Source organism: Sturnira hondurensis, unplaced genomic scaffold (assembly GCF_014824575.4).
Source record: "Sturnira hondurensis isolate 20B ecotype Veracruz unplaced genomic scaffold, ASM1482457v3 Scaffold0020237, whole genome shotgun sequence".
Classification (NCBI taxonomy): Eukaryota; Metazoa; Chordata; class Mammalia; order Chiroptera; family Phyllostomidae; genus Sturnira; species Sturnira hondurensis.
In genome coordinates this window covers 8869105-8889934 of record NW_028092868.1, presented here as the reverse complement: position 1 = coordinate 8889934, position 20830 = coordinate 8869105, and the positions used below count along the sequence as shown (strand labels likewise).

At 41.8% G+C, this 20830-nt stretch overlaps 1 protein-coding gene and 1 long non-coding RNA gene across 2 annotated transcripts in view; one reads left to right on the top strand and one right to left on the bottom strand.

Annotated features, from left to right (window-relative positions):
- COL4A3 (collagen type IV alpha 3 chain) overlaps positions 1 to 20830 on the bottom strand; it is a 134014-nt gene that overhangs the window by 108251 nt on the left and 4933 nt on the right. The window lies entirely within an intron of this gene.
- Positions 3137 to 20310, top strand: LOC118975380 (uncharacterized). Its single transcript, XR_005064039.1, has 3 exons — positions 3137 to 3232; positions 13309 to 13406; positions 20108 to 20310. It is a non-coding gene; the product is annotated as an uncharacterized LOC118975380 (long non-coding RNA).

Genomic DNA, 20830 nt, shown 5'->3' with positions numbered 1-20830 from the left:
TTATAGTAACAAAACATTTAAAATGTCTTGAAAATGTCCACTAAGAGAGAAATAGCTGAGAATGCTTGGTTATTAAAAAGTGCTTAAAGGTCATGTAAGTATTATTTATGGAGCCTAGTTTTATAAGAGCAAGAAGGCCATAGAATTGAGTATACAATCTAAATTTTTAAAAATCCTACACATAATAACAGTGCTGGAGAAAACTACTAAAGACATTAATGTTATTGTCTTTAAGAAGTGAAGCTCTGGGTTTTTTTCCAAATTTGTTCAGAATTTTGCTCATTTTCTTTCATTAGCACACATTATGCTTTTATTTTTAATTAGTTATACATCTTAGCCTTATTACAAAGAATACACAGTCTCTCATCCATTAAGCACTTGGACCTGAAATAATAAAACTATGTGTGTTTCTATAATAGATAATATATGAAATATATTCATCTATGTGTTTTGTTTAACCTGCAGCAGGGTTTTAATTATCCAGGAATGAACCCAGGCTGCCGTGAAAAGTGTTATTTTGTGCCCACGTTTTAACAGTCTCAGGACCTTTAGACGGACAGTTCAGGGCGTGTGTGCAGAGCCAGCAGAGAGAAAGCGAGAGAGTCACGGAGCAGGTGGGCCAGGGTGGAGCCAGGAGAAGGACCGCCCTCCTGACTTTGCCTCCAGCTCTAGAGGGCCCTGCCTGTGCCTTTGAATGAAAAGGTGAGAATCCACCTCAAAATCTCCTTGTTTGGCAAATATTTCAACTCTTACAACAGCAACGAAGGTGAAGATGCAAAGGGAAATTTGCTGAGGATATTGAATCTTTACTTTCATTTTTCTCTATTTGATATCCTTCTTCCTTCCTCTTGGTAGAAACACATCCTTCTCCCTGGCGACTCTGATTGCTTTAGAGCATGGGACTCCAAAAATTTTCCTGACAATTGCTGGGGAACAAAACTTCCTGTTTTGGGTGGAGGGGAGGTGGGGGAAGAACTGGTGGAAATGGTTTCTTTTCATGGTAGGCATAACACAAACATGAAAGCACAGTGTTGAGACCATGACAAAAAGAAACCTTGAGATGAAGCAGACATTGTAGAAACCAGATCTTTGGCAACATCATTGAGACTCTAGATCCAGCCTCATCTGAAACCCTCCTAACTGCTGGGTTTTTTAATTATGTGAACAAATAAATTCTTTTTATTGTTTATGCAATTTTTAAAATCCTCACCAGAGGATATGTTTATTGACTTTAGAGAGCGGGGAAGCAAAAAAAGAGAAACATTGATGTGAGAGAGAAACATAGATCCGTTGCCTCCCATATACTCCCCAACCGAGAATTGAATCCACACCATTTTGGTGTACGGGACAATTTTCCAACCAACTGAGCCACCTGGCCAAAGCTATTTATGCCATTTTGAATAGAGTTTTAGGTCACTTACAATGACAAGGTTGCCAATTGGATCTCTGAGTTATTGAATTCTTACTTGATAAAGAAATGCATATTAATATAGTAAAATTGGCAAAATCTTTGCTGATACTAGTTTGTAAAATGAATGTAGCACAAGTCCTTAGTGGGGGGCAGCTCTTTGGTGCTGATGTTGTGTCGAGGCAGCGCCAGCCATCTGTCATCATCAAGTCATACTGACCAGACCCAAAACACTCAGATCTGCTTGCTCCTCTCCATCTTCTTGAGCCTTGTTTTCCTTCAGACCATCCCTGTATCCCACCCAGACCTCTCATTGCCTCCAATCCACTCCCCACACTGCAGCCAGGATGTTTGTTCCAAAGTATACCTCTAATTATTTCTCTGTCCTGCTCAAGACCTTTCTGTGTTCCCCATACTCTTAGGACCAAGTTCAGACTCCTTAACATGACCCTGTATGATGGAGCCCCACATGCCCTGTCTCTCTACAGCCTTCTGTCTGGCTCTCAGACAGGGAGTCCCAGCCCAAGACGGACTGTTCTCTCTCCTGGAAGCTTCTTCCCTCCCATCCTTCTCCGCTGGCTTTTCCTCATGTTCCAGGTCTCAGCGGACGTATCACTTCCTTTGGGGAGCCTTTTCTGACACCCCACTGTGCTTCTTTGGCAGGCACTCTGCCACCACAGCAGAGTCCTGTCCTGTGACATTGCAATTGCCTAACTCTTACTAGACTGGAAGCCTGGTGAGGGCAGGTTCACCCTTCCCACTCTCCTGCCCTGGCTGTAACACAGCACACAATTATTGCTCCGTAAGTACTTGTTGAGTGAGTTAGTTAATTATTTACATGATTAGAAAATTATTCATATGGTAAGCCCAATGCCTAACACCATACACATATCAATGCAAAAAATTATATCCTGCATATCTGTAGGTGTGTCTAATCCAGAAAGTTATTTTATTTTATTTTTCTGGTATTGTAGCACATTTAGAGAAAAATGCTTCCAGTTTAAACAAGTTCAAAACACTTCGTTTGGGTTTTCATTTCATGAATCACAGAACCTGTGCCAATTTTCTAAGCAAACGGCTGTAACTGTGTTACGTGAGATGGTGTGGGGGAGAGGGCTTTAAAAATAGCTGACCGGATATCCCTCTTGGTGGCCTGGGTTATGTAAAAGTATTTTGTGTTAAGCCAATGTCTCACAATGAATCGCTGAGCTTTGAAAGGGCTATTTGGAATCCGTTTTTCAGTGTTAAATATCTGCTTATAAACAGAATCAGACAAAAAACCTCCCAGATAAAAGAGTAGAATGTCCAAATAGTTATCACTGTCTAACTTCAGGTACCTAAAAAAATTCCAATGTTGATACTGACATTTATTGTTTAAAGTCCTTTAACAACTTAGTGAGAAATGAGCTAAGATTTCTATTTTAAAAAGTTGTTAGGTTTGGGCCTAAAATTCTTGTCTACTGGAGCAGATAATATTTGGTGCTACTAACATTTACTTTAACTTTAAAAAAGAAATACTTTTGGGACATTTTCTTCATAAAACTCCTTAAAGGCAAAATAATAGCGAGTACTGTTTGAGAGTTTATGATGCACCACAGTCTTGGGCACAGCTGATTGGGCCAACGTAGGTGAGTCTATTGTCCTGTGGACCAATCAGATTCTCTCTTGAAAGGGGACTTAGGTGCCTGCTGGTGGGAGTGGAAGCCCAGAGCAGCAGAGAGATGCAGATGAGACCCACTCTGGCAGGAGGAGGTGAGAATGAGCAGGAACCATGAGGATGTGGAAGCTGAGGAAGCAGCGGCTGTGAGACAGAGCACACACAGGGTAGGGGGTGAGGTGGCTGGTTGGCTGGGGCAGAAATGACGGCAGAAACTTCTACTGAGTTTCTGTAATTCTTGCTGTTGAGGGACAATAAGGAAACTTGGTTGTAAACTGGCATATTCCTAAAACAACTTCCATTATCCACGAGACCTACCCCAAGATTTAGACTGCTGTTTCGCTCATAGCTACCTGAGTGCATGTATGGAAAACTTGATTTCTTGAGATATGGGGAGAATCTCTGCTCCCCCTCAAAAAAGCCTCACCCGGGTGTATATGTGCAAAACAGCAGCAGACTCATTCGGGTTGTCCGCAGCTCTGCCTGCTGCCGCACTGCTCCCATGTCATGGCCACACCATTCAAAGCCCATTTAGGCAAAAGCATCGCCAGATTTCCAGTCTCATCCCTGGTAAATCTGATCTAGAGCAGAGTGCGTGGTCCCATCATCCCCTCATCCTCACGCTCATCCTCCTCCTTCGGTTTGCAGAAGAATCCAGTCAGTAACTCTGTAAGTCAGTAGCTGAAAGGTCCCTGATGCGTGAAGATGGACAACTACCCTCTTATCCTGAATGAGGTGCTGTGATCTTTTAAAGACAACAGGTCATCCTGATTACAAGGACAGGAGAGATTTATGGTTGTGCAGCTGCAATTTTGCTGTGTGTACTGAAAATACCTGGAAAGTGTCGGATACGCGAGGAGACCGTCAACCAATGAGAGGGGTTATTCCAAGTAGCTCCAACCTCATTTTTCCGGGTAGAATTTTCTGTGTCATTGGCAAGCATCTAAGTGTATGATACTGTCAAGAACTAAATTTCCTTTATTAACATTTGAACTGTGTTTAGCTAGTGTTGATGTATGATTTAATTTTCCTCCTAAGTATATTTAGGATACAGTAAATACTTAAATACACAGTTGATTCTTAAGTATTTATTTCTTGATGGGTTCAAAATTCTTTTGAAAATATAATTTAATATAGTTTGTTTTTTGAACACATGTTTGCCTGCAGGTTTTTCTAGGATGTGTCTGTTGTGTATCATGAATTAAAGTTTTATTGATCACCAAACTCTACTCTTTGTGCCCAACTAACTAAATTAACTGCATTTTTTAGTCCTCATGCAACAAAGTCTGATTATTACATAGCTTATCATTACATAGATTCATATATATATTTCACATCTTGCCCCATACTAAACTGAATAATGCACATAAATTTGTGGCACTGTGATGTATAAGGGAAGCATTAATATGATTCTTACAAGTCAAGTCATGAAGGAGAACTAAAAAGGAAATCTCTCATATGCTTCACTTGTGCGTTGAAACGAGGACGTTCCATCCTACAGAACGCCTCCCAGAAACAGATGCTCTACCCTCTGCCCCTGGCACACCAGTTCAATGTTCAAAAAGGGGAGCCTGCCTGCCCCCTTAATAAAACCCAACTCAAGATCTTCCTAGGTTGACACAGAGGAAGAACCTGTTTATGAGAAGTGGCTGGATTTGGTAGGTCTGCTTGAGCTCAACCAAATTCAAATTCTCCCGGAGGCTTCTCCCTACTTGCTGCTGCTGCTGCTTACCTGGGCTCAGGAGAGCAGAAGCATTGACATCACTGGCCACACTGGCCTTGGGGGAGGTGAGCTGGTACCACATTTTCCCCTAATTCCTAGTAGGGCAGCTGAGAAATTGGCGTCACCATAAACATGATTGCGGGACCCTCATCATCAACCAACCTCACCATCAAAAGAGCTAACATCGTCTGACTTCTTACCTATGTCAATTCTCACATCAGCACTATAGCAGAGGCACCATGGAGACTTGAATATATAGTCAAAATCACATCAAATAATTCCTTCTCCTCTCCCCGCAAATGCCTTTCCTAAAGGCTTAGAAACAGAAGGGGTAACTAACACACAGCCCACCATTCTGTTTTACAGTGCACAGTCCACTCCTACTTTGCTGGAGCTCTCCCTAGCCGATGCCGGGCAGACCCTCCAGAGGAGGGGCAGACTCCTCAGAGGAGGGGCAGCCTTGTCTAACATCTGGGAACTCTTCGAGGGTCCCACAGGTCTGGGACTCAAGGCCTGGAGGGTGTGGCCCAGAGAGAGACAGGCGTTCCCTCTGTTCCATCTGTCTGAGGCAGTGTTTCTAAAAGACAGCTCCCAGATCCCTTACATCAGAATCGTGGGACAAGTGCAGGGTTCTAGGCCACACTATGAGGATTTTTCCAGGAAATCTGAATTTTGAAATAAGCTCTACAAAGGACAGTTTTGCAAACTAAAGTTTGAGGACAATTGGCCCAAGGCTTTCCTTTCTGAATTACAGTTCTCTTTCCACTTCTCCCCTGTCCCCCTTTGCTGTGGGGACCCAATTGGCCATGGAGCAGGGCCTCACCTCCTGGTCTCAATAGGGACAAATCATTATGAAAGACTAAAACAGCAGCATGGTGGTGGGGGTGGCAAAAATTGGTGCACTGTATAACAAATAAAATAAAACACATATCCCTTTATCTTTGTGGACGAATATACTACCTTACTTCTATAGTTCGTATTGTTTCTTTCCCCAGTAGCAATGACTACTTTGCCTTATATTCAAAAGCAAGAACAGCTTGCAAAATTATCATTTTGCCCAGAGAGTAAAAAGCTAACCAGTCTCCATGGAGATGTTATCTGGTCTTTGCGGTCCTACTGGTAGTACCAAGCACTCACGACCTGGGGTGATTGCTGGGAGACCTGTGACAGGTGACCTTAATAAACTAAGTTTATTACTTATTAGTCAGTAATAAACTAAGCCTTGTACTTGGCCAGAAGCTTTTTTGTTTTTTACAGTTTGGCGGACTGAATTGACTCCCCCCAAAATTCAACCTAATGTCAATAGGCCAATGGAGCAGCTACGCAAAGTAAGGGTCAAGAATGTGGACACACATTTAGAGTGACTTTTTTTCCAAAATGTGCATAATAAAAAAAATTAGACTTTCTGTATGTTGGTGATGTTCTTTTTGGTTTGTTTGATTCTGGGTGTGGACTTCAAACGTGCTTAAATTAAACTATGCAGAGCGGCTAGATGAATCATTGCTGCTGGAGAAGAAAAGGCAGAGTTTGCAAAGTAAAAAGGTATAGTTAATGAAAACAGGCTGAGGAGTGAACACCAAAATACAGCAGGACAGCAGAGCATTGGACCGGGCCTTTCTCAGTGCAAAACGCTTGGCCATGACTTCTCAAGGGGGCCTGGATGAGCACGGCAGAGGGCTGACACCAGGCTGGCAGGTAAGGTTGTCTCAACGAATGTTTAAGTCAAGGAGCTATTCCAAGTTACCTCTTTTGGGTAGAGATGGTATTTCCATAGTTACCATTTCTTTTATAGATTGATCGAATCAATCTTGACTTTACCTGGTGTGGCACTCATGCCATATATATATATATATATATATATATATATATATATATATATATATGGCACAAAGTATCTCATAATTTGGCAATAAACAATGATTAATCAGTGATTCAGTTCTCACATTCCACTTTCTCTTGGGTTACTGCCAGATTAGTTTCCTAGCAAAAGTGCACCCATTTGCACATGCTGACCTGAATTACTGCTCCTGAGGCAAATTCTCTCCTCACATGTTACTATAAGAGGCTCCTTGGCTGGGGTAGGAGGTTGCTGACCCACCAGTTCTGCTGGCCAGACGGTTGTCTGGATTCCTGAATCCTTGCCAGGGTTCTTTGGTGGCAAGCAACAGAAATTACTTAGGCTAACTGAATGATAAAAGAGGAATTTGTTGGAATGACATAGGGTAGCCCACAGAAGTTAAAGAAGTTAAATAAACAGACCTTGGAAGGGTTCGGCCTCGGGGCTCTTGTGAGGATCAAGGTACAAAAACTGATGGGCAGGGTTCCAGATGTGCTGTCACTGTGAATAAAGTCCTCGCTTGTCCAGTTGAACATTCAAATTCCTGGAGAGGGCACTTGACTGGCTCAGCCTACAGTATGCACCCAACCCCTGGGTGAAGGGACTGACACACGGCGAAGGGAGGATGAGTAAAATCAACATGCTGTCACCAGAGGACGAAAGGAGAGGGGTCAGGAAAAAAGAGGAGATGTCCACTGCCCTGGTTTCTGGTGTCACCTGGTTTCCATCTGCCCGCCTATTGACCTTGAACATTCTGTCTTCTCTGACTTTGAGTCCTTCTGGCCAGGTTTGATAACTACCAAGTTTCAGTCAATCTTCTGCCTGCTTTGACCTAAAGCCTGAAGTCAAATACATTCCCAGTGAGCCCTCAGATTTGTGTTCCCCTTGCTGTCCCCTGCTGCTTTGCTCTGGTCCCTGGTTGGAACATTCAGATGTCCCTGGACCATCAGTTTCTCAGAAATTGTCCAGATCCATCCTGCCCTTATGCAGGCTACTATTACCCTAGGCTCTTTTGCCCCAAATGTTTATTTTTACCAGAACAATTCAAGATGTTTATCTATAGACCTCCAAATTTTCCCAAAATGGTAAGGCAGGCAAGCAAACAAACAGACCTGCTTGACTTCCTTTGGAAATGCGTTACCCTTAAGAATCTATTTACTTAGAAAGTATTTTCCATAAATTTCAAAGTCAAATCTTTCAAAAATCCAATGTCAGTGAATACAAGTCATTAGAACAATGCTAATTTACTTATTTATTTTTAACTATTTTATTTTTTAGACAGAGGATAAGGGAGGGAGAAAGAGAGGGAGAGAAACATCAACGTGTGGTTGCCTCTTGTGCACCCCCTACTGTGGACCTGGCTCACACCCTAGCCATGTGTCCTGACTGGGAATCAAACCAGTGACCCTTCGGTTCACAGGTCAGTCCTCAATCCATTGAACCACACCAGCTAGGGCTGGAACAATACTAATTTAATTCATGTGTATTCCTGTTGCTAAATATGATTTCACCTATAAGTGGAACCTAATCAACAAAATAATCAAGGAAGCAAATTATAACCAGAGACAGTGAAATTAAGAACAAACTGACAGTAACCAGAGGGGAGGTAGGAGGAGATAAAGGGGGAGGGGTTTTCAGGAACAAGTATAAAGGACACATGGATAAAATCTAAGGGGGGGTAGGATCAAAGGTGGGAGGTGGGGATGGCGGGGGTGCCGGGGAGATGTGGGGGGGGGGGGATGGAGACGACTGTACTTTGAAAAATAATAAAAAATGTTAAAAAATATTTAAAAATATTAAAAAATTTAAAAATGAAAACAAATGCCTTGTGAAATCATTAGAATTGTATTTTTAGAAATAAGTAACTCAAATGCTTTCTCAGTATGCAACAAAAGACTGTGAAGTAAACCAAATGACTTTTGACCACTGAGCTTTAGTAGGTAAAAACTGAATGATGATTCGGATGAGTACTGCCAAATGTCACTGCTCACCATTATGAACACTTACTGAGCTCCCAATGTACCAGGCAAAAGTTTTAAGCATTTATAGACATTACCATATTTAATCATCATCGTATATACAGTATAAGCCAATAGATTCATATTATTATCCCCATTTCAAAGATAAGAAAACAAAGCTCAATAACTTAGCCAGGGTCACATAGCTAGTTCTTGGTGGAGTGAATTATGCAATGATTGACTTTCTATCATCTCAAACAAGTTTGGGTCTGTTTGAGATGAGAAGAGTCCTCGTGTGAAAACGGATGAAAAATGGTGGATTCAGAATTCAGGAAGACAACGTGATTGGAATCAGCAGTCCCTAACTTCATTCTAATACATAGCTATGTACAGCTGTATTTCTTTAGATGGTCCGGAGACGGATGGTTGGTGATCACCTTTTGGGGGTCTTGGTTCACCGAGGTGGTTCTGATGAACACAGTCATCTTCCATTTGCTCACAGAGTTAGGAACTACTAATCCAATTTTAGAGATAAAAAGTACTGTCCTTCTTTATAGTGAATAAACAGAAAAATTCTAGGCCAAGAAAAGCTTATGATAACAATAAGAACCTACTCTGTTTAGATGAATTCAGTGATTTATCCAAATGACAAAGCACAGCAGTCTCACATGTAAAAAAAGCCTGCTTCAGAGAAGTTTTTCTGACTGCTACTTTCTGAAGGTGAACTTTATTGAAATAGATTCCCAGGTAAATCATTTGTAAGTATATTGGTGGATGGGTGTTTAATGTAATTAGTATTAGTCTTCTGGTTTTATTTCAGAAAATGTTAAAAGCATTGTACTCATTTTAACTTGCTTAAGTGAAAAGTATTTGAATCTTATGTGTGATGGTTTGAGAGGGGTCTGATCAATATTTTGTTTGTTTCAATAGGTGCAGGTCAAAATTCCCAATATTTTTCTTTTTTATAAAACCATGGGTCTTAAAGTCACTATTTCTATTCTGTTTTTTTTTCCTGCACTCCATTTGTTTCTGAGATGATAAAGCAGCCATTATATAATCTACTGCAATTATAATGCAGCCTAGTGCTTACCATGTTACTGCTCAACTTGATATTAAATTTAATATTGTTTTAATTTAGATGCATGGTTTAAGCCAAATCAGCCTTCAAGAAACCCAGAAAGCACCTAAGAGAGTCTAGGTCCAGTGTTACCTGCTGGAAGGCTGTAAAAATAGATAAGAGAAGCATGAAGAACTAGGGTAGATGGAGAGGTGTTGGGAGAAAAGAATGTTGCTCTTGGACCATTGATTGGAAATGGGCCATTCTCTCCAAATGCTTGGAATGATCTGAAGCCAATGAGATGTCCTGTAGTGATGCTGTGGGGAGGGGCGGGGGTGTCTTTAGACCTACCTCCTTCCAGATTTATAGCTGAGGGTGAGGGTTGGAGGGGCACTGAGAAGTCGTGGGCTGATCAAGGCGAGAGTCTTTATAACTGTCTAAAGCTAGGCCAACTCCAGGTCTACAGCAAGGAGAATAACTGGTAAGCTGCATACTTATTTGAAAGCATTAGCCATTCATCTCACTATTGCTGTGTTCCAAGAAAATTCTGGTTCTATTCAATACGCTCCTTTGGTCCACCTTGGGGCAGAGCTGCAATAACTAGACGTCAGTGAGGGGAATGGTGGATTGTTATACAAATAATATTGGGAAAATTGGCTAGTTTGAAGACATTTAAAAAATTTAGATCCTTGGCTCACATATACTTACACCAAGTCATATTTTGGATTAATTTTTTTAAGTAAAATAAGGTATATATCAAAATATTCACTCTAGTTATATTTACATGATAGATTTCGTCATGAGTTTGTTTTCTTTTTGCCAATTAATATTAAAACTATTTCTAGTAACTTCCCAAGTAGAATGTGTGGTTTTAAAAATTATAATACTAAAAGAAATTAAAAATAGAGGACTTCTGGCCAAGATGGAGGCGTAGGTAGACACACTATGCCTCCTCGCACAACTAAAAGGAGGACAACAACAAATTTAAAAACAAAAAACAACCAGAACTGACAGAAAATTGAACTGTATGGAAGTCCAACAACCAAGGAGTTAAAGAAGAAACATTCACCCAGACGGGTAGGAGGGGCAGAGTCGGGCAGCCAGGCAGAAAGTACTCACAGCAAGGTGGCAGCTGGCGGAGCAGGCAGTCCCACATTCCCTCGCAGATGAACCGGGAGGAACAACTGGGAAGCGAGACAGACCAGGAAACCCAGGGTTTCCAGCACCAGGAAATAAAGCCTCAAAATCTCTGACTGAAAAAACCTGTGAGGGTTGTAGCAGCAGGAGAAACTTCCAGCTTCACAGGAGAGTTTGTTGAAAAGAACTACAGGGTCTTAGAAGGTATTCAAGCCCGCCCACCCACCCACTAATCAGCACCAGAAGGGTGCAATTTGCTTGTGGGTAGTGGGGGAAGCAACTGAAAAATCAGCAGATTGCTGGGCAAGAGTGCTGTTCCCTCTCTGACTGCGCCGCCATATACAGCATCACAACACAGCAATGTGGGTTACCCTTCCCGGTGAACACCTAAGCCTCTCCTCATTTTTTTTTTTTATTTCTTGTTTCTTCATTTTGTTCTGGTTGAATTTTTCTTTCTTCCTTCTGGTCCACACCATTGATTTGAGTCCCGGTTTTTTTTTCCTGTCACTGCTGGTTCCCTGTACATTTTCCTTTATTTCACTTAGAATAGGCTTCATTTTTTACTTTAATTTGTGACCATATTCAAACAATTCTGTGAGCATCCTGATTACCAGTGAGTTGAACTCTGCATCTGATGGTTGGCTATCTCTTCATCACTTAGTTGTATTTTTTTTCTGGACTTTGATCTGTTCTTTCATTTGGGCCATTTTTTTTTTATCTCAGCACACCTGTTATGCAGTAAGGGGCAGAGCCTTAGGTGTTCATTGGAAAACTTCCCCAATCTGGCAAAGGAAATAGACTTCCAGAAAGTCTAGGAAGCTCAGAGAGTCCCGAAGATGCTGGACCCGAGGAGGAACACACCAAGGCACATCATAATTACATTAGCCAAAATTAAAGATAAGGAGAGAATCTTAAAAACAGCAAGGTTGAAAAGGAGACAGTCACCTACAAAGGAGTTCCCATCAAACTGTCAGCTGATTTCTCAAAAGAGACCTTACAGACAAGAAGGGACTGGAAAGAAGTATTCCAAGTCATGAAAGGCAAGGACCTACGTCCAAGATTGCTCTACCCAGCAAAGCTATCACTTAGAATGGAAGGGCAGATAAAGTGCATCTCTGATAAGGTCAAGTTAGAGGAGTTCATCATCACCAAACCCTTATTATATGAAATGTTAAAGGGACTTATCTAGGAAAAAGAATATAAAAAATATGAGGTAAAATGACAACAAACTCACATTTGTTAACAACTGAACCTAAACAAAAACAAAAACAAAAACAAAGCAGACAACTAGAAAAGGAGAGAATCACAGAAATGGAGATCACATGGAAGATTATCAGCGGAAGGGTGGGAGGGGAAGGGAGGGAGAAAAGGTACAGAGAATAAGTAGCATAAATGGTAAGTAGAAAATAGACAGGGGAAGGAAATAGTATAGGAAATTTCCTATAGTATAGGAAATGTAGAAGCCAAAGAACTTGTATGTATGACCCATGGACATGAACTAAGGTGGGAGAATGTGGGTGGGAGGGGGTGTGCAGGGTGGGGGGTGATAAAGAGGGAGAAATAGGGCAACTGTAATAGCATAATCAATAAAATATATTTAAAAATATACCAGTTGATCAATTAATAATTATACTACTATAGGAGTCTTGCAAAAAGATATGTGGGCAAGAATTTCTCATAACTTTGTTTATAATATCAAAAACTTAGGTAAAATAAGCCTAAACATGGTATATAAACATGATAGAATGGTATACATGCACTTTTAAAAGGTATTGTAAGGGAAACTACTAACAATATAATGCCAAAAAACCAAGATACAAAATGCCATATGATCTCATTTTGACACAAATACAACAAAATACTAACACTGCCTATTCTAGATTCTTACAGTAGCAGTACTTTTTTAAAAAAGATTTTCTTTATTTATTTTTCAAGAGGGGAAGGGAGGGACAGAGGGAGAGAAATACCAATGTGCGGTTGCCTCTCATGTGCCCTTCACTGGGAACCTGGCCTGCAAGCCAGGCATATGCCCTGACTGGGAATTGAACCGGTGACCCCCGGTTCACCGGCTGGCACTCAATCCACTGAGCCACACCAGCCAGGACTATAGCAGTACTTTCTAAAATACTTATCTGTAGATCTCAAATGTTTATAAATGGGCATATATTACTTTTATTGTTTAGAAAATAAAATCAACATAGAAAAAATATTTTTGCTCAGTCTGACAATTAGTTCCAGAAGCTTCATTTGGAAACTTCCCAAGGATCCAGCCCTGTTCAAAGGCTATTCCAAGAGTTTGCTTAGCCCAGCATGGTGCATGTAAGGTTCCCAGTGATTGGGCACCAAATGGCCTTACACTCTCTACCCTGTCACAGCCGATTACATATGATTGGCATTTGGGGGAGGCTGTGTCCCAGTGCTAGTTATATGGCTTCTCTTTTAAACATGTGGTGAAAGTCTGTATTGTAAAGATAAAAAGAAATAATGTATTATCATTAAATGTTACCCAAGATTATCTCTATAATTAACAGGTATTTTCATTTTGGGAAAGATGTTTGGAAAGACACCACAGAAGTGACGAAACCACCAGATGAGCTGTAGCATTGTTATTCATAGGGGACGGTGCAAGGTAAATAAAACGGCTCATTTTTTAATGGGGACAGTGCTAAGGGAGGATGTTATCAGAAAATACCAGCAGCAAAGAATGCACTGAATAATATTTTTGAAAATAAAAAAAAACCTCCTTCATACATTCCAGGAAGTTGATACTAGGTCACAAAATAACAGGAGAATTAAATGAGTATAAGAAACATATTTAGACGATTGCTCTTCTAATCTTGAAACTCATTCCTGTCTCAGTACGACTTGGCATTTGTAGAAGGCTTTCCTGTGTGTAAATGGGCTCAACCATATTATTTCTGGAGATGACAGCGGTAGGTTTTATCAACCGCATCGTATGATAGAGGAAATGGAGACTCTTAGAATTCAAGTGACTTGCCCCAAACTGTCACAACAGTGTGTTTCTTCCTGCACAGGAGGAGGGCACTTGCTGCTGTCATGTGCTGCCTCCCTTGGATGGCAGGCTGCCTCAGATGTCCTTGCTTGCCTGACAGCCCTCCTGGGGCCTGGGGATGATGCTCCTTCAGGTCACATGAGGTCTGAGTGGCCTGAGCAGATCGGAGTGAGCACGAAACTCGGACCAGTTTCGTGGGCACAGCCCCAGGCACACACGGTGTTCAATGCAGTACCGCTTGGTCTCACTCTGTAGCTGGATCTGTGCAGGCACCCAGGCTGGATTCCAACTGGTCAGAAGCTCATCTTAGGAGAGTGCAGATACAATGCTGTTCTTAGTTTTTATCCCCTTTTTTTGAAGGGTTTGTGGAATCTGCAAAATAAGGAGAGTGCAGCCCACGTGTGTAAACCTGGGAGCCCTGCTAAATGCTGACGCAGGCTCCAGCTGGGGCGAAGGCTGCGTGAGGTAAACGTACCATCAGCAACTCTACGTGCTTCTTTCTGCGCTCGTGTATTTTAAAGATAAACTGTGTTTTTAAGCCTCTAAAATCTTACATTTTCTGACTTCGTTACCCTTACACATATGCCCGATCTAAAGCCTACGTGTTCTGTATTTTTATGAATTTTTATTCTTCCTTCTCAACTCCACTTAAATTTTGCTTTTCTGTAGTTGCCCTATGATAGAATGTGTAATTTCATTCTTATTAATAAATAAAGCCTTCAATAGTTCATCTGAAAATAATGTTTTCTAGTTTTATTCCAAAGGATTCAAGATCTACTACTTCTTTACTGTGCTTTAGTGTTGAATAAAATGTCAGTCCAATGCCATGAACATTCACAGAGAACCAGCAGTGCCGGTGTGACAGCAAGGACTGGGTCCCCAGGATGAACAGGCCTGATGCCCATCTGCGAGGGGAGTGGCAGGAGAGGCACCATGGAGACCGGGGAGCCTCTTCCAGGAGTGCAGAAAGCAGAAACACTTCAGTAAATGAGAGCATTTCATGGATGTTTTGATGCCGAGATGATAACAACATCAGGAATCACTCTTTCCCCATAACCCAAGCATGTTTAGGGTCAGTCTGATCGCAAACATTGCTAAGTTACTTAAATAAGAAGTAAAGTGGCATCTGACGCTCCTTTCAGATTACCTGGGGCGTTCCAGGAGGAAAGGGCCCCGCCCAAGAGCCCTACGAACTAGAACTCACGACTCTAACCCACTTCCTTCAGTGACTTGATAAATGCCCTTGATAAATGTACCCTCATCTGTACACCAGGAACGCTCTTGCCTCGTCATCATACTCAAGAATGCGCAAAATCAGACATTCAATAAATCATCTATATACAAAATTATCTAAAATATGATTATAGTAAACATTTATCCTCGAGGAATTCCACTGTAGCATTATTTCTAAATAATCTAAAATAACCAAAACATTTGACAGAGTTATGCATTGAATAAATTATGGTACCACCCTATAATGAAGTGCTCTGTAGACATTTAGAAATGACATTTGAGATAGTTAATGACTCAAAAATTTCACCAGCCTATGAATAGGTGAAGGAAAGTAGATTAAAATAAAAAAGTCTAGAAGGGACTACTCCTAAATGTTAAGAGTAAACATCTGTTGGTATTATGCTTACAGACAGTTTTTATTTTTATCTTTCTTTTTGGACTTTCAAACATTTTCCAAATGTTGTACAACACATAAAACTTTTTAAAAAGTCAGCATGTGAACTCTTTGGCTTTCTCCATATCATACATAAACACACAGCATAAAATTATCCTATCTTGTGGTTAAACTCAAAAATAAAAATTAGCCTTGTTGCCTCGGGTCTTTCCAGACACACTTCGTCACTGGATCCACGGGGAAAATACTGATGCTTTCTCAACTTTCACTTGTAAAACTTTTTTTTTTAAAGAAGTTCATGTAATAAGAAAATATCCCAGTGGGAAAAAAATTGCAGCAACCTGACTGTTCTGTCTGCATAATGACCAATTTCCCAAGGTTTCTAAATACACTCACACTCATTTTTAAACACTGGGATCACTGCTCTCAGAAACCAATTTGGAGAAACTGTCTAATTGATCTTAAAGATTAAAAACAGAAAATCTCTACCTTACTCCCAAACCACTGTCAGAAAAATAAAAGATTTTATATGAGATTTTATATGAGCCATTTTTCAATAGCTCTCAGGATTACTCTTTTTAAAAATCATTAATTTATCATGATAACTAATCCTACTATGCTGAGGCTATGAAATACTCCTTAAATACAGGAGTGGGCAAAGTAGGTTTCCAGTTGTGAATATGCAAACCACAGTTTGTTCTTGTATTATTACTTATTTGGGACTGTATTATTTTCCATACAAACAACTGGAAACGTACTTTTGCCCCACCCTGCATGTGTGTGTGTGTGTAGGATGCATGGATTCGCATTTCGTGTGGGCATGTAAGTTGGGCCGTGAACTGGCCCAGCCTTCCTCTGTGTACATGAATGGTTATCAAGTTAATTGCACCGAATCGTGTAAAGGAGCAGCCTGAACAAACACTGGGCTGACCTAGACTGGTCCCCCTCCCTTCCTCGCTGTCAGACTCACAGAATCCAGACAGAAACCACCCGGACTTGACTCCTATTTTGTCGGTTCTCCTTTACGTAGGTTGGGTTCCCAAGGAAACAAGAAATCTTTAAAACCGGAGTCATGTCACATTTGCTTCTGAAACACTCCAGTGCCATCAAGGCCAGCCCAGGGCCACCACACTTTCCGGTTGGGAGGTCTGAGGTAGGCACACAGGACATTCTGCCCTCCTGACCAGCTTGGGGCGGGGCGGGGTGGGGAGTGGGGCTGGTGCTGCTGGTCCTTTGAGCGAGGAGGCTGTCCCTCCTTCCAGCAGATCCCTAACTGGGTTTCATTATTCCCCGGCTGAGAGCCTGCTCAGGCCCAGGCCCAGGTTCACTGTCCTGCCCTGGGCCTCACAGCCACGTTCTTCAGCAAATTCAGACCTGTCCCAATGCGGCTGAAGAGAGAATGACAGAAACACGTCAACAGGAATGAAAGAAGAGCATTTTCATCACATGGCTTCAGATGTGTGTCCATTACTGAGTCACATGTGAATTCATGACTCATCTGTTACTAGTCTTGTGAAGAGCATGGATACACCACATTGCCTCTCTACGTTAAAATATGAATAGAAGCGCAAACGTTCAGGTCATACAACAACCAGCCACATGCAGGCGTGTGGACTTATTCCACCTTATCCACTGAGCAATTTTCTGTCCTAAATTAGCACCACCACCCTGACCCCGCACCCTCTGGGGCACCCTGGCTCCCCGCCTCCCTTTCCTGTCCCCCTCGGCACCCTGTCCCCCACCCCTAACAAAACACTCAGCACGTATGTTCTCTTTGTGGTGAGTAAATAAAGTCAGCTTCCTCTCTTTTTACAGAAGACTTCTATCAGTCTTAGTTTTATTCTTGACAACCGGGGACCCAGCCTCTCTCCACTGTGGGGAGGTCCTGGCTCATCCACATTCTTTAGCACTTCCCAAGCCTGTCTCCAAGGATGGCCTCAGTCTCTGAGCCGATCCCTTAGGAAGGTGCTCCCCAACCACCCACTGCTGTGGGTGCCCCACCCCTTCCCCATCACCAGCTCCCTCACTCTCCCAGCAGGCACCACGATCCACGGTCACACACCTGTGTGCTGGGCTGTTGTCTCTTCGCCCTCCCCGCCTCCATCCCCACCAGGGACGCAGACTTTCTTGTTTATCAGTGAATCTCCAATGCCTAGCCACACGCCTAGGTCTCTTGTCCTCTTCTCCCCTTCCTGCTTTTCATAGTAATAATCAAATAGTTGTAGCTGGAATATAAAACTGGGTACTTAATTTGTCCCAGGCATTGTATTGAATATTTTATCCTCAGTAGATACAGTACCACCATGTTCAGATAAAAACAGATCTTTTTGGAAGCAATTTGTTCAAGGTGACACTGACTTGTTACCTGGCTGAATTACAGCGATAATGTACTTCACAGTTTAAGAAGAAAGATGGGGTGTGGCGTGTTGGTATTTAATATATTTCTCTTCATCTCCATTCATTATCCCAGGTGTTCACTGTCTTGGTGATGCTTCTTCAATTCCTTACGTGTGTTAACTTGCTCATATTTTGACAATGGGGCAATATCATTGGACATATACAAATGGTAATCTGTGAAGCTTTAAGCATTGTTGCCAAGACCAACCACCTTAATTTTGGGGGAGAAAAAGTTGCAGATATTTAGGTACAACCCATGCTCACTTATTGTCTTTAATTTGAGTTGTTCTGACACATATTTCTTATGGGAAATATTAAACAATGTGCTGTATTCAGAGATAGGACCTTAGAGACTGTATCTCCCTCTCTTATTCGCATGTCATTTACATGGATCTGCATTGCCACCTCGGTGGCCACATGAGGCTATAAACACTTGAAATGTGGCTAGAGATCTTTGAATTGAGTTGTTCTAGAAGTGCAACATACACAACAGAGTTTGAAAATGCAATGTGAAAAAAGATAATAAAATATCTATGAGTGATTTTTAATAATGATAACATGTTGAAATGATAGAATTATAGATGGGCTTTGGTAAATAAAATATATTAAAGCTAATTTCACCCATTTACTTTTATTTTTTAATGTGGCTACTGGAAAATTTAAAATGACCTGTGTGGCTCATAGTTAATGGCTCAAATTACATTTCTGTTGGATGATATGACATAGAGGTTTATTTATATGAATTTAATAAAAGCATGCAAAGGGAAAAATTATAGAGTCACTATAGTTTAATTCAGTCCAGGCTAGAAAAGGCATCTGAAGCCAGGGGCCATAGCTAACAGTTCTGTGAGGAGACCGGGAAAGACTGGCATAGGCGCTTCAAGAAGAAAGCAGCTCCCTCTGTCTCGTGAGGTTAACGCAGAGTTTGGACTAAGAGGCTTTCTTATCAGATCTTTAGTGATGAAGAGGACTCAGAGATGCTAAGTGACTGTTCAAGGCTGGGGTAGGAAGGTTGACAGGGAAAATGTGTGTTCTGTTAAGAAGCTGATGTAATCCCAGTTTCCTTACTTTCCCAACTGAAAACAAAGGTGAAATAAATGACCTACAGTGAAAGTCTGTTCCGGTTAAAATGTTTAGCCTCAGGCCAGATATAAACAGTATAGGACAAAAATGCGCTGAGCAACTGCGTGCTTCTACTGAGCCTGGAAAATCTTTTGCTCTGTGGTGGATGGATGCTTTTTTGGCTGCAGGCCACAGCAGGAGAATGCTCGAATCCACACAGATGAAGGACCACGGGGCATCTGCAAACCAGACAGCCCCGCTGTTGGAACGGTACCCTGGCAGGTCTGAGGGCTTGAATCATGCTTAGCACCAGGTGATATCATTGTGCCAGGTAACATGGCAAAAATTATGAAGAAAATACAAAGGCAAATTCTATTTAATTCACGTTTTTTTTCCCCCAATGATCACACCTGAAAACAAACCCAGCTACTGTAACCCCAGAGAAGCGCTGAAGGAGGAAGACCCTTTGTCTGGTCAGAGAGAGGAGGCTGGTGGCTGTGCTGTTGCTGGCCCCGGACCCTCCTGTGGTCAAATGGGGTCTAGGAGGTTTGGTGGGAGGGACAGTGGTAGGAGAGGGGGGAGGGTGACTTTGAGAACATGAAAGGAAACGTGTTCGGTCCCCTGCTTCCCCAAACCATTACTAATAAGTCCACTGAATGGCAAAAAAGTTCCATGGGGGCCACAGAACTACTTTGCTATTTTTTTCCCTCCCGGGGCAGGAGAGCTCCAATCTGTGAGCAATGAGGCAAAATGGAGGCGGGCAGGTTGCTGAGCAATGTCAGAGGAGGCTGATCTTCCCTGATCCTTGTTCATGCCCTTTCCCCAGGGGTGAGAATTCATGGACAGAAGGAAGAAGAGAAACTCCCAGACCTTGAGATCATAGGAAAAGAATTAGAAAGATAATATAAATAAGTATGTATGAAATGACTAAGGAGCATAAAAAGTGAGTAAAAATACAAAAAAGACAAAAAAAAAAAACCCAGACAGACTTAGACTTTGAACTTCTAGTAATAAAAAATCATTGCTAGCATCTGTTGAGTGATTGATTACTAAGCCATAGTAAGTATGTGTTATGTATATTAAATCATTTAATTCTTATAAAACCCTGAGGTTTATCTCTTATTACCATTTTAGGATAAGAAAACTGAGATTAAAAATTAGAAAGCTGGTAATTAATAGACAGCCCATGTCAAATGGTTCCAGAGTTGTCTTTTGTCATTAAAAATGACAGGACATTGAAACAGCTACTGAAAATCACAAACAGCAGAAGAGAGCATTGAAAACGGAAAGACGGGTGTGCGGATGTTCTATGGACTGCAGTGTGAAGGGAAGCAGCAACCTGAACCAAAGCTCATTGCGTTACAACTTGCTCTCAAGGACAAGGTGACGGGTTTATGGGGAGTCTGTGTAACCCTCACGCTGCAGGACAATCGTTCTGTGGGGGTGGGGAAGCGGCTCCCGTCTCCCACAGGTTAAAGGTTTCCCCACAGGTGGCCACGCCCTACACTTCTAGGTGCAGTAGGAGGCCAGGGGGTGGAGTCTAGAGGAAGCATCAGGCTGTGCCCCTGTAGAGTCCCTGGCCAAACGGACAGCGGGGTAAGTAAGCATCCGTAGCCCAGGAGCAGAGTGAGGCCAAGAGGAGCTGAGAAGGAAATGAAAGGTATCTGATATAAGAAGTTGGAAGAACTGGAGGAAAACAGGAGAGGGTCCAGGATACATCCTAACAACCAGGAGTAGAATGGGAAAGGGGAAGTGTAGCGAAGAAATGTCTGAGACTTTCAAGATTTGATAAAATTATAGACCTTAGATTAAATATCCACAATGAGATACCACTTCACACCAGTGAGACTGGCCATCATAAACAAATTAGTAAGTATTGGAGAGGGTGTGGAGAAAAGGGAACCTAGTGCACTGTTGGGGGGAATGCAAACTGGTGCAGCCACTGTGGAAAATA